The sequence below is a fragment of the Schistocerca serialis genome, chromosome 9 (assembly GCF_023864345.2).
Source record: "Schistocerca serialis cubense isolate TAMUIC-IGC-003099 chromosome 9, iqSchSeri2.2, whole genome shotgun sequence".
Classification (NCBI taxonomy): domain Eukaryota; kingdom Metazoa; phylum Arthropoda; class Insecta; order Orthoptera; family Acrididae; genus Schistocerca; species Schistocerca serialis.
The window spans coordinates 176,566,219-176,579,173 of NC_064646.1; the positions used below are offsets into that span (position 1 = coordinate 176,566,219).

Here is a 12,955-nt window from a genome sequence, read left to right on the forward strand (position 1 = left end):
GCCCCATTCGGTTAATTCCTTCGTGGTGCATTTTCTTTTCCCCTTAAGAGTGTATTTGCTCAGTATGCCTGCAATCGTACCCACCAGAGACCGAATTCCTCCATGTTATAATAATTACATACTACAGGCTTTTTAATAGTTGTAAAGGCATACTCATAGGTAAAAATATTATTGGGGGAACAAACCGAGTAATTCATAATCATATTATTCCACTGTAACAAGCGACAGAAGACCACCGTCGCCTTATACCAAAATACTAAGAAAATAGCCCTAAACGAACTCCTCCAGAACCTTGACTGTTCAGGCCAATGTCATATAGTTCTGTCGGTCAGACATACTCCAGGATCACACACATTGCTTCAGCCGGCGTTGTCTTGAAATCCTCTATGAGTATTTGGATCACACGTTATTGTGTTCGCCTCAGTGCGTCTTGCATCTATTCAGTCGCATCCGATAAATTAGGTCCAAACCTGGTTCGAGCATTAAATGGGGTGCTGTGATCCACATGCGCAACGTAGACAATATTTTACAACCTCCAGTGCTGACACCTGCAAACCCAACGTTTTTGGGCAACTCTTCTCAGTATATGAATAAAAGTTCATATAACGGTGTGGAGGCCAAGCTAAACTATTCACAGAGTTTACCGAACGGTTGAATAACGTTCACTCGGTTACCACTGGTGGACGGACTCCAGAGCACATTAATAACTTGAGGACAAAGAGCTTTTTAATACCAGAGAGGTCTGAGAAACAAGTCATGAACTGTAGTAAATGTAAAGACACACCTGAAACTAGCTAAAGAAAACAGAGAGGAACGAAGTTATTGATTTGTGAACGGTACGTTTATTATTAGATATACCAATATACAACAACATTGAGGAGAATAAACGAAAATGTTCCTCGTCTTCTATACCTGTATATACTTATCTTGAGCAGTTGTTAATGCCCATTTACGTCTTAGGTTCATACAGGCACATGTTTTGAGCAGCACAGTAAATTGGTTCGTTTACGAAACGCGGAAGCCATCGACCTGGAACGTGGTCACATTCGATTTGCTTCTGGTATATGGGTAGTGAAGTTGGTAACAATAATTCTCAACGTTCTTAGAATTTTGATAAGTACAATAGTTTTATATGTAAAACATGCTGTCGAGGAAGTAAAATGCGACCACAAAAAACCGTTACATCAGTCACGCGAAGACGCGCTCGAGTGCTCGCACACACACACACACACACACACATACACACACACACACACACATACACACACGCGCGCGCGCGCGCTTGCGCTTGCGCTTGCGCGTCCGCAGGCACGCACACACACTGTAAAATTATGCAAACAGCTCGGACAAACTGTAAACGAGCGGTTTCGCGGTTTCGAGGTTTCGCGTGTCGCATATTCCGAACACACAGAGACAGCAAATACAAAGGCGCTAACACATCTGTACACACAGGAAGACTCCACAAGAGGTCGACTCAGGGTTGTCACAAACCTCAAGTCGTTGCCTTGACTTTGCAGCCGTTGTTTTTCTATGGACGTATCGCATGTTTCAAGTTCTCTTCTGTCATGACTATTTGCTACAGTATCAGGTGTAAAGAGAGTCCAGTAACCATTATAACAGCCAAACACAATTACACGAGCCCAGTTTCCATCTGAAAAGCCTCTTCCTATTGACAGTTTGTTTCTACATTAGTAAACACGTTTATTTCCTTTTATACGCGGACCTATCGACTAGTGTGTGGGTAAATTACTGTTACTGGTTGTACGACAATGTCAGCATTGTACTGTTCATAAAGTGCTCTGAGGATTTATAGTATCGACAGTAATTTTGTACGTCACAACATTAACTTCATTAGTAAATGTAGAATATCCACCATAAATTAGTCAACAGGGTTGATTCATGTTAGTTATTATTATTATTTTTTTTTTTTATATTATATTTTTTTTTTTTTTTTTTTTTTTTTTTTTGCAACAGTATTATCCTTTCACAACTGACCCGTTCCGATCATCACCGGTAATCTTCAGATCATGGACTTTTCCCTAGAGAACCTGTCATTCATTCACTAGTTCATACATGCTACTCGATAAATACGGTCATTGGTCAAAGCAGAAAGTACAAATAAAAGTGATTTAGTGTCGTAGTTTAGTAAAGACTCTGTTTCTTGTAAAAGAACATTTGTTGCAGCCAGTCGCGATTTTTTACTATACATATTTTTTATATATTTCCCGCAGTTGATGCCTCGCAAATATAAAGCCTACGGATGTTATAGTTCCCGAAAAACCCACTTTATAATGCGAAATTCTCCCTAAATGCATCATGAGGAAAATAAACAAAGAAAAATCGTGAGTGGCAGCAGCAAATGTTATTTTACAATCAAAACCATTATTAAAATAGGGTAAAACGTAAAATCTGCCCGATCAGGCCGTCAGGGCACAAGGGGTACCGACCGGCCGCCGTGTCATCCTCAGCCCACTGGCGCCATTGGATGCGGATATGGAGGGACATGTGATCAGCACACCGCTCTCCCTGCAGTATGTCAGTTTCCGAGACCGAAGCCGCTACTTCTCAGCCAAGTAGCTGCTCAGTTTTCCTCACAAGGGCTGAGTGCACCCCGCTCGTCAACAGCGCTCGGTGATCTGACGGGAACCGGTGTTTCCACTGGCTATTAAAACAGGATAATAAATCAATATTCGTTGTACTTACTGTTTTCAGTTACACAAAATTTCCGAACTGTAGATGGAACGCATAGCCATACGCGCACAAAAACGAAGGGCACGATGTGAAATGATATTAAATGAGTGTCATAGCAGACAGCTACTTGGTATTGTGTCGAGCGCTCTGGCTATATCTATCAACAGCTGTGACCGCACACTGCAGCAACTGAGTCACAAATCATACACTTGGACGGACTGTAAAGTGGATGAAGAACAGTTTATGCCACAAGGGCATTCGTCCCAGGAAGGAAGACGGAACGTGCCTGTGTTTCAGTCACATCTCTGACCGGAGGTGTAGCTTCAACTTTCGTCACAGTTTTCATGGTAAAAAAAACTGATATTAGAAAAAGTAAATTCTCACTTTCACTAGTTTTCGAGGTGGTGCAGTCTTAACGAGATGGACACGCAGCGGGAGAACAGTGAAGTTTAGATTCCTGTCTGATTATTCTGATTAACAACATGTTAATGCTTATACTCTGTGCAGGGTATTTATGCGATAATTCTGTTTGACAAACTTATCTTCTTGTTGGGGATTCGAGCCTGTTTGTATGCAGTTCTCGGGCGTCTGTTTGTAATGCCCCATCTCTGTTCCTCTGGGTATAAACATCCCTCCCACGATCGCCGTCCGGAGTGGCCAAGCGGTCTTAGGCGCTACAGTCTGGAACCGCGCGACCGCTACGGTCGCAGGTTCGAATCCTGCCTCGGGCATGGATGTGTGTGATGTCCTTAGGTTAGTTAGGTTTAAGTAGTTCTAAGTTCTAGGGGACTGATGACCTCAGAAGTAAAGTCCCATAGTGCTCAGAGCCATTTGAACCTCCCACGATCAACTGAGGTGTGATGCTCCACACACTGAACCAAAATATACTTCTCCCTCTGCATCACCAATCTGCTTTCTTTCCGCTATTTTCCTATTATTCTACAAACTACTAGTTTTCCCCTAGGGGAATACGTAACTGTAGCGGAATTCGTCTGTGTAAAGCAAGTTCATTGTGCACCAGCTGAGGAGTGAAGGTCCTTATGCCTGAACAAACTACACATCTTTGCAGCAGAATCACGCCACTAAGTTGGACTCTTTCCACGATCTTCATGTTGCTATACCGAACACCATCCCTCCCCAGTCCCATAAGAATTTGCGACCAGAATCAGCCTGAAAACTGTTGTGATGTTGGTCAACTTGTTTACTATTGACGAGTTAGTAATAATACTGTAACTTACTTAGGGACGGGTTCTTTAGTAAGCATGACCTGAGTTACACGTAGTAACGATGGTGTTGCGGCCAACATTGCACATAGATACTGACTCTGTAGTAATCATGATGTGAGAGTGGTTATTAGTCAACTTCAATCGGTAATCAGCAAATCGTAATTTTATTTTTAGTGTAATCACGATTATTAATATTTTTAACAAGTGATATTGATCGCTGTTATCTCTTGTACCCGACAGTGTCAGATCTTACAACTAAAATGTGCCTCTCCGCACCAGAACCGCCAAAAAACCAAATTGGTCACTTTCCGCGATGTTTCTGTTGCTGTACCGGACGCCATTTTCCCTCGAGACGAAAATTTGATCTTGGGAGCTAACAACGGAATTCATCTGCTAAGAGAGAGTTCGCCCATTCACTAATGATCCAATACATGCACTGCTGACGAAACTGCTACCTCTCCCACCTCCACCCTACTGTATGCTGACAAATCCATACATACTACAAAAACGGATGTACGTGTATATATATATATATATATATATATATATATATATATATATATATATATATATGTGTGTGTGTGTGTGTGTGCGTGTGTTTGTGTGTGTGTATGCAGGTTCCACATCTCCTCCTAAGCTATTGGACCAATTTCAACCAAACTTAGTACCCATATACCTTACAGTCAGGCAACAGTAGCTGTGGGGGCAAGAACCACCTATGTGTCAAAGGGGTGTATGTTGAAAATGAAGCGCATTCTCAGACATTATTTACCCAGTATTTGAGAGTGAGAGCATTTAGCGATTGGCAACAAACTTTTCAAATAATTTCACACCTTTGCGAAATTTTCTCTCGTTGACAACCACTACAAAATTCTCATTACTTTTCCGCTGTTCATGCAGTAAGCGTACCGCATTAGGCATTACGTTATAACTTATTACTTCTTTACTACTAACAGTATTCGCGACACATTTTGAAGACGGTATACATGCATAGCATAGACTGAAACTGCAAAGTTATATCACAGTACGATACGTAGCTCAGGAGATATGACGCCGTAAACAGTGAGATGCGTGGAAAACTGCCGCATCGTGCATGATGTTTCAGTTTATTATTTGTGTGCAACGAGCTCCATTCACAATACATGTTGCAAACAGTATCCATATACACCGCTAAATGTACCTACAAAATTATAACATTGTCTGGCACATAATACAGGATATATCACGTCATGAACATTAAGCACAAGGCTGGTACGGGCGTGGACGCACAGATATAAATGAATACCTGGACAACACTGGATTTCTCTGCTACTACCTAATAAAAGGAAATAGTTTATTTTCTGTTTCCTAATAAATTGATACAGGTTTCAGAGTAAGTTTAAAATTAAATTTAAGAAAAACGTAACTCACAGTGATAAGTACTGATTGTTGTACAAACTGCTCAAAAATTGATTAGACATGCTACTTTCACATCTGACTCCTGGACTTTTGTTTCTGCAGGACCAGCTGGAGAGCGGCCGCTGACAACAGCACCGGTGCTGGAGGACTCAGCTGCAGACACACGTGTCACAGGTAGGTGGCTCCGGATTTTAAATCATCGCCGCCTCGTATGAAGCCGTGAAGTTGGCAGACATCATCACCGTGTAATCAGTAGTCCTGTGCTGAACATGACTGCAAGAGTGAGCATCGTTCCACCCCGTCCACTCTGATCCTCAAGCGAGCCTCATATGCAAACGTTAACGTGGTTTCAGATTTTTTTAATGAAATCTAGAGAACCCAGAGTGACAATGAGCGCTTAAATGTGATCGGATAAGTGGAAACCTAGAGCATAGAAAGCCAATACGGAAATTAACAGGCCTCTTGACACAGCCAAGCATCGTTGCATGCAAAAAGCTAAACTCTGCCCGAACAGGTCATGAAGGTCCAACGGTACCGACCTGCCGCCGTGTCATCCTAAGCCGAGAGGTGTCACAGGATGCGGAGATGGAGACGCGTGGGGTCAGCCCACCGCTCTCGCGGTCGTATGTCAGTTTACGAGACCGTCGTTACATACAAGGGGAAGCGCATTTCATTGATGAAAAAATGCGTTCCATTTCCATACAAGGCTGGGCCCCATATGTATAGTTTATGATATGATATTGCTATAAAATGTTATTCCTTATTACATCCGAGTACTGTGAGGTCGTTAGCCAAATAGTCATGACACAATTAACTTATAATTCTAGGGGAAACTAACACAGCTCTCCCTAGTCAATAAATAGATTTATAAGCAAACAAGACGAGTGAGTGCAATGCTCGTTACCTTCACTGAATAATAAGAGAAGGAGCCATAAGTTTGGTGACTGTGTATAACCGTAACGCCGTCACGATGAGACTAGCAAGCTTAGGTGTGCAACAGGTCCTATTTATTATCAGCAGGTCTAGCAGATGAAATAGACAGCCAACCAGTTGCAATAAATGGTGGTTTTCAATTAACCTTTACCATCGTTTCAACAGGTTTAAACCCGTCTTCCTCAAAAGGACAAGAAACTTGTATACAATGCAATGGTTGGCTGTCTGTTTCACTTGCTATTCTGTAGCCGTTACTGAAGTGCATCCATGTTCAAAATATCAGTGGGCCTCCTAGTTGTAGGACAATTTAAACGATATTGTAATTTAAATCAAGTCTGAGTATAATGAATATTTATTTGTTATAATTATTGGGCACTATACACAAGCCCGCATCTCGTGGTCGTGCGGTAGCGTTCTCGCTTCCCACGCCCGGGTTCTCGGGTTCGATTCCCGGCGGGGTCAGGGATTTTCTCTGCCTCGTGATGGCTGGGTGTTGTGTGCTGTCCTTAGGTTAGTTAGGTTTAAGTAGTTCTAAGTTCTAGGGGACTTATGACCACAGCAGTTGAGTCCCATAGTGCTCAGAGCCATTTGAACCACTATACACAAGTAGTTAAGAGATAGCAAAGTTTTCCAAAAGTATGTATCGAATTCACACAAAAACGACGCTAACACTGTGAAGACGTATCAACTCATATGGCACACTGCATGGAAAAAGCGCAACAAGTTATCCTTATCTTGACAGCTTGCGAGTCCATCACTAATGAGACAGAAAGCACAAATCATAATAATATGGGCAACTCAAGTTTCGTGCCAGAACAAATAAGTAGGGAGCTGCTCAGAGGACGAATCGTGCTGGTTAATTTCCGCAATATTTGCATAACGTGCGCCCCTCAGTACCAGATGGCGACTAGGAGACCAGTCGACGGTGTCCAGAACACGAATGCCACGTAACTTACTTCTCCTTCCTCAACTCTCTACTTTCAAAAAACTCTATATGGAGGGGACGACTCACTGCTATTGCCAATGGAAAGACGAGAGTATTGCTTATTTCATGAAAAAAAACCAGGGAAACACAGCAAAACCTTCCTCCCTTTTTCATAAAAAACGCACATTAATGAATTCGAGATTCGTACTGGCCTAGAGCAGCGTCTCCTTAATTCGTGGACCTCTTAGCGGCAGGGTGACTCATTTCGATTGGGTGACCAAAATTTTGGAGTGAAAGCACTGTCTGTCTCACACTGACCTAGCAGTAACGCTGTGTCTCGACGTTTGATGTTTGTGCAGGAATGCTATAAACGTCGTACTCAGTTATTGTCTGGGGATGGCAGTGGCGGCACAGCATCCCCAGCCCACGGCTAGCCCAAAAGCACAAAGCAAGCTGCAGCCTCGCTTCCGTGAAAACTGCCCATCTCTCTGGGGAAGCTCGCCTCTCCTAATGAGGTTCACTGTCTGTCTTCTGCCGACAACAGGACTCTGACACCACACCAGGAATGCGCCTTCCCCGTGCCAAATATGCAAAGCCTTCCTCCCAGGCCCAAATGTGACAAAATTAAACAACATCACTTAGCAATATTTGACATAATGTCTCAAGTTTTATAACCCTCTTAATGAATTCTGTGTCAACATTTGAGACAAGTGTATACAGTCTGCCATCTTTCCCTCTAAAGATGGCGAATGTCTTACGCTGCTACATTCGAGAACTTACGCATTTTAGTCATTCCAGCTACTTTTTGGACTTTTTTTGTACTATCATACCTGTAGCGATGCAAGGTTTATTTGAAGACTTCCTAGTTTTGTATTTAACTCTGAGAAAAATACTTTCAAATATGAATACTGTTATATTCACGAAATACTCCTGGTGTCAAACATACCGGGTGATCAAAAAGTCAGTATAAATTTGAAAACTGAATAAATCACGGAATAATGTAGATAGAGAGGTACAAATTGACACACATGCTTGGGATGACATGGGATTTTATTAGAACCAAAAAAAAAGTTCAAAAATGTCCGACAGATAGCGCTTCATCTCATCAGAATAGCAATAATTAGCATAACAAAGTAAGGCAAAGCAAAGATGATGTTCTTTACAGGAAATGCTCAATATGTCCACCATCATTCGTCAACAATAGCTGCAGTCGAGGAATAATGTTGTGAACAGCACTGTAAAGCATGTACGGAGTTATGGTGAGGCATTGTCGTCGGATGTTGTCTTTCAGCATCCCTAGAGATGTCGATCGATCACGATACACTTGCGACTTCAGGTAACCCCAAAGTCAATAATCCCACTGACTGAGGTCTGGGGACCTGGGAGGCCAAGCATGACGAAAGTGGCGGCTGAGCACACGATCACCACCAAACGACGCGCGCAAGAGATCTTTCACGCGTCTAGCAATATGGGGTGAATGGCTCTGAGCACTATGGGACTTAACATCTGTGGTCATCAGTCCCCTAGAACTTAGAACTACTTAAACCTAACTAACCTAAGGACATCACACACATCCATGCCCGAGGTAGGATTCGAACCTGCGACCGTAGCAGTCCCGCGGTTCCGGACTGAGCGCCTGAACCGCTAGACCACCGCGGCCGGCACGCGTCTAGGAATATGGGGTGATTCTAATAAAAACTCATGTCATTCCAAGCATGTGTGTCAATTTTTACCTCTCTATCTACATTATTCCGTCGTTTATTACGTTTTCAAATTTATACTGACTTTTTGATCACCCAGTAAGTGTGGTAGGAGGAGTAGTTGCTGTAATTGAAGTGGCTCGCTTCCACCCAGCAAGTATAGAGCCTCGTCACAAGGTCAATCAGGTTTAGGCTAACCCCGCCCAAATAATGACAACATATGCTAGAAACGATTTACAGTCCTTTACTTAATAAAGTTAACATTACGTAAATGGGGTGTGAGGATGATGTATGGCAATGTAGTTAAATGTTAACTTGCACTGATCTGTTATTGACCACTGGTCTAATCATGAATACAGCAAACGATGACTAATATAACTAGTAAAATATCTAGTTGAACCCTTTTGAGCGCCAATTGTAGGTAGGTGCTGAGGCACGAAGTTGATACTGTGGAACTAACCATTGACACTGTTTGAGAGAACCTGTACATCTGCTTACATCCGCATTTGGCGGATTGATGTCCACGTGGGAACTATTTGTGTGACATTATGCGGAAGTATGAAGAAGTCCGTGTTGTGTGCAGGCCCACATGCAGGGGGAAGGGTGGGCGGGGCAGGGGTCGGTACTCCCACACCGTTCTAGGCGCTTCAGTCCGGAACCGCGCGACTGATACGGTCGCAGGTTCGAATCCTGCCTCGGGCATGGATGTGTGTGATGTCCTTGGGTTAGTTAAGTTTAATTAGTTCTAAGTTCTAGGCGACTGATGACCTCAGAAGTTAAGTCCCATAGTGCTTAGAGCCATTTGAACCATTTTTTGAACTCCCACACCCCATCCCCGAAATGTTTGGGCTTATACTAGATACAATGGAAATTTTCTACTACCTAAATGCTTTCTGAATATTAGTCATTCTTGATTGTGACTGAAAGTCAAGTGAAAAGAGTTTCAGGTGTAAGGAAATTGATGAAAAACAGCAGAGGAAGATTCACAAAACTATATGAGGCTTCAACTCTTGTAAAGCAGAGTAAGTGGTGAACAGTTTCATAACATTACTAAATCTGTATTTGCTTAACACCCAAGGACGGATCTGAGCTAATAAGCTTCTTTTGTCTCCATCTCAGCGCCATATTTAACCATACAAGGAAAAACTTAGGTGCAGCATGGCTGCATCTGGGCAATTTCGGAACAGAACATATCCCCTCGCTGACCTGACTTTACTTTGTAACATTCTGTTAGTTTCCTTGAATTTCTCGAGGTATTTGTTTTTCTACTGCGTACAATACTTGAGGAACACTGCAGTAAATTAAACATTTATCGAGTAGTTTCGAGAAAATGTAAGCTATTGGCGCGTATATGAAAACAGAAAATCAACTCTTATTCGCTTGTCTGATTTGTCAAAAGGCTTAAGCGAATCCGTATTTATATTATAATATAAAAAGTCACACTAGGTAAAATTAGCCTTGCCCCCTCCCCTCCCCCAGAAAAATAATTCTGTGTGCGAACCTGGTTGTGTGCATCATGTGTGGTGTTTGACCACAACTACGTCGTGTTTTTCTGGAGGCTGGCTCCGCTGTGTGGCGCCCTCTCTTTGCATGACTGTGTCTCGTCTCTTCTGGAGGACACAGCAGATGCAAGCACAGTAAGATGTATGTTGAATTTAGAGCTGGCTCTACGTTCTTTGTAATTCACCTTAGTCAACGACATTTAAGGTTTGTTTAAAATGTCCCAGTCCTCTGTCATTAATCAACATCATTATTTTCTTCAAGTGTATTTAGACTATTGTGTTTAACCTCGTCTTAGAGACTTGCATACAGAGGTAATGTAGTATTAATAAGTAGCTCCAAACATAACTAATCAATATGACGTAAAGTAATAAAAAGTAGCTGAGGAAACAGAATTACATATTAAGTAAAGATATAATAGCTGGTCATAAGTAAGAAAATCATAAGGTTAGTGTTGCACTTTTGGTTCTAGATGGACTCACTTTCGATATAGTTGACCGCTTCAAGTGTGAATACTTATGGAGTCTTTTTAGTAACAACAATAGAACGGATATAGAAAGCGATGTCCTTCTAGCAACAGCGAACGAAACACATTTTAGTTTCATAAAAATTCTAAAGAAAAGATCACGTAGTACTATCATCAAAATCCGTTTCAATTAGTTCACTATTATACCGGCAACACTATACGGATGTGAAGCATAAATACTTAGAAAGCAAAGGTGAAGAAAAACTGTTTATACGCGAAACAAAAATACTAAGTAAAATTTTAGGAACTGTATATGACGAAAATAACATCTAATACGGGATGAGAAAAAAATGGAGAAGTAGGAGAGCTGTAGAAACACCGTAACATTGTCGATGAGCTAAAGAAGAGGAGAGTGAACTGAGTTGATCATTTTGCAAGAATGACGGAGAATAAACTACCTAGAACAGCATTGCGCGGAACAGTACACTGAACGAGAAGTGGCGAGATAACATCCGAGAGGGCACAGCTAGCATGAACATCAACAACCAGTTGTCAAACAGAGCACTCGACAGAAAGAAATGGAAGATACTCGCAGGGCAGCTCCTTGCCACATGTAAAGTAAAATAAGTTACGTAATGTGACTAACTGTGCGACATGAGGCAGCCAAACTTGGAACAGCGAGCTTCTTTCATTAGTGAAAGACGGTCTTCGTTCATTTTCATCAATTTCGTGTTCCTTTATACAAATTCCATGTCGATATTTGAAACCAAAAAGAGCAATCTGTTCTTTGTACTTTTCAAGATTTCAAAGATTACGCACTTTTATCTAGATAACGCAGTAGGATGTTTCGTTTTAGTGAACGATCGTCCTGAAAGTATCCTATTTTCTTTTATTCATCCTTTGGTTATTTAATCTAAGTTGAGAATAGTTTCTCTGACAGATTTATTGGTAATTTCAAAGAAGTGCCGCGTATCTAACGCGCGGGTCCTGAACTATATATATATCGAACGACGAAATACATCAAATGCACGGCTATCGTGGCGTGAGATGTGGGAAGTGTGTAGTGCGGTGCTAAGGAAACACCGTGAAACGTTCAGCGTTGCGAATAGCAATGAGTATAGTCTCGAGTCTCGATACTCTCACCTTGCGAAACTTAAATTCTATATTGTGTTGAGTGCAGTCTTGTTTGGATTTCTGTTGGGAATACGGATTGCTGCCAAATGACGATTTCAGAAATTGTGTGAAATGTCATGGAGACAGCTGTGTGAAACTTCGTAAGAAAAGCGCCGATGCTGATTTCCCATTTCAATTATAAATGTGCGGCGTGTCGGAAAAGGACATTGATAACGAAAATCACATCGTTCGATAATTTTAAGTTTATCATCGAAAATAGTATTATTCTATTCTCGTGTTAGGTGAGAGACTACAGCTACAAGCGACCGTTTCCGAAACTGAGTTATCGACAAACATCGTTTGTGAGTACTACAGATTCTTTCGAGAAGTCTGCTACATGATTATCATGAATGACAGTGTTCCTGTTGGTGTACAAAACAAGAGAGTTGGAATCGGATGATCACATACAGCCACTCGGAAATACAAGAAAGAAAGACAATTAAAAATGAGATTGAAGACATATGGATCTTCGGAGGGGCTGAAAGGGGGTCGCGTTAGTGCTTCATAGTTAGAGTACATTAGACGGGCAAGAAAACATTATTGTCTCTCACAAAGCACTTCATTTTACCAGGGACCAAAGCTACAACAGACGGCTTTACGCCCTACAGCACCTTGAAGAAATAAGAATCCCAATACGAATTTGTAAATCATTGTGTGCAATTTGTCTCTTCAGACGATCCATCCGTCCGCACATAGAATATAGAGCGATTGTGCAAACCTGTCAAATTGTCGATTAAAAGAGAGAGCTGACCGAAAGACAGGGACCAACTGTATCTATTCCCGCACTTGTATTTCCACAATCTGCGGCTGCGTCGGAAAATTGAACCTCCTGAGACTCTCGCAATATTCCTCAGAGACATATTTAGAGTACAGCACGGTTACGGAGCACAAGGACTGCTTCCGGTGGCGTATACAACCCGCGGTATAGTCCTTGAAGAACACG

At 41.9% G+C, this 12,955-nt stretch overlaps 1 protein-coding gene across 1 annotated transcript in view; it reads left to right on the forward strand.

The window, feature by feature from the left end:
* Window positions 1-12,955, forward strand: part of LOC126419183 (putative fatty acyl-CoA reductase CG5065) — a 274,492-nt gene that overhangs the window by 66,974 nt on the left and 194,563 nt on the right. Inside the window, exon 2 of the mRNA XM_050086314.1 lies at window positions 5,418-5,489. The gene's annotated coding sequence lies outside the window, so the exon portion shown is untranslated. The remainder of the gene's footprint in view (window positions 1-5,417; window positions 5,490-12,955) is intronic.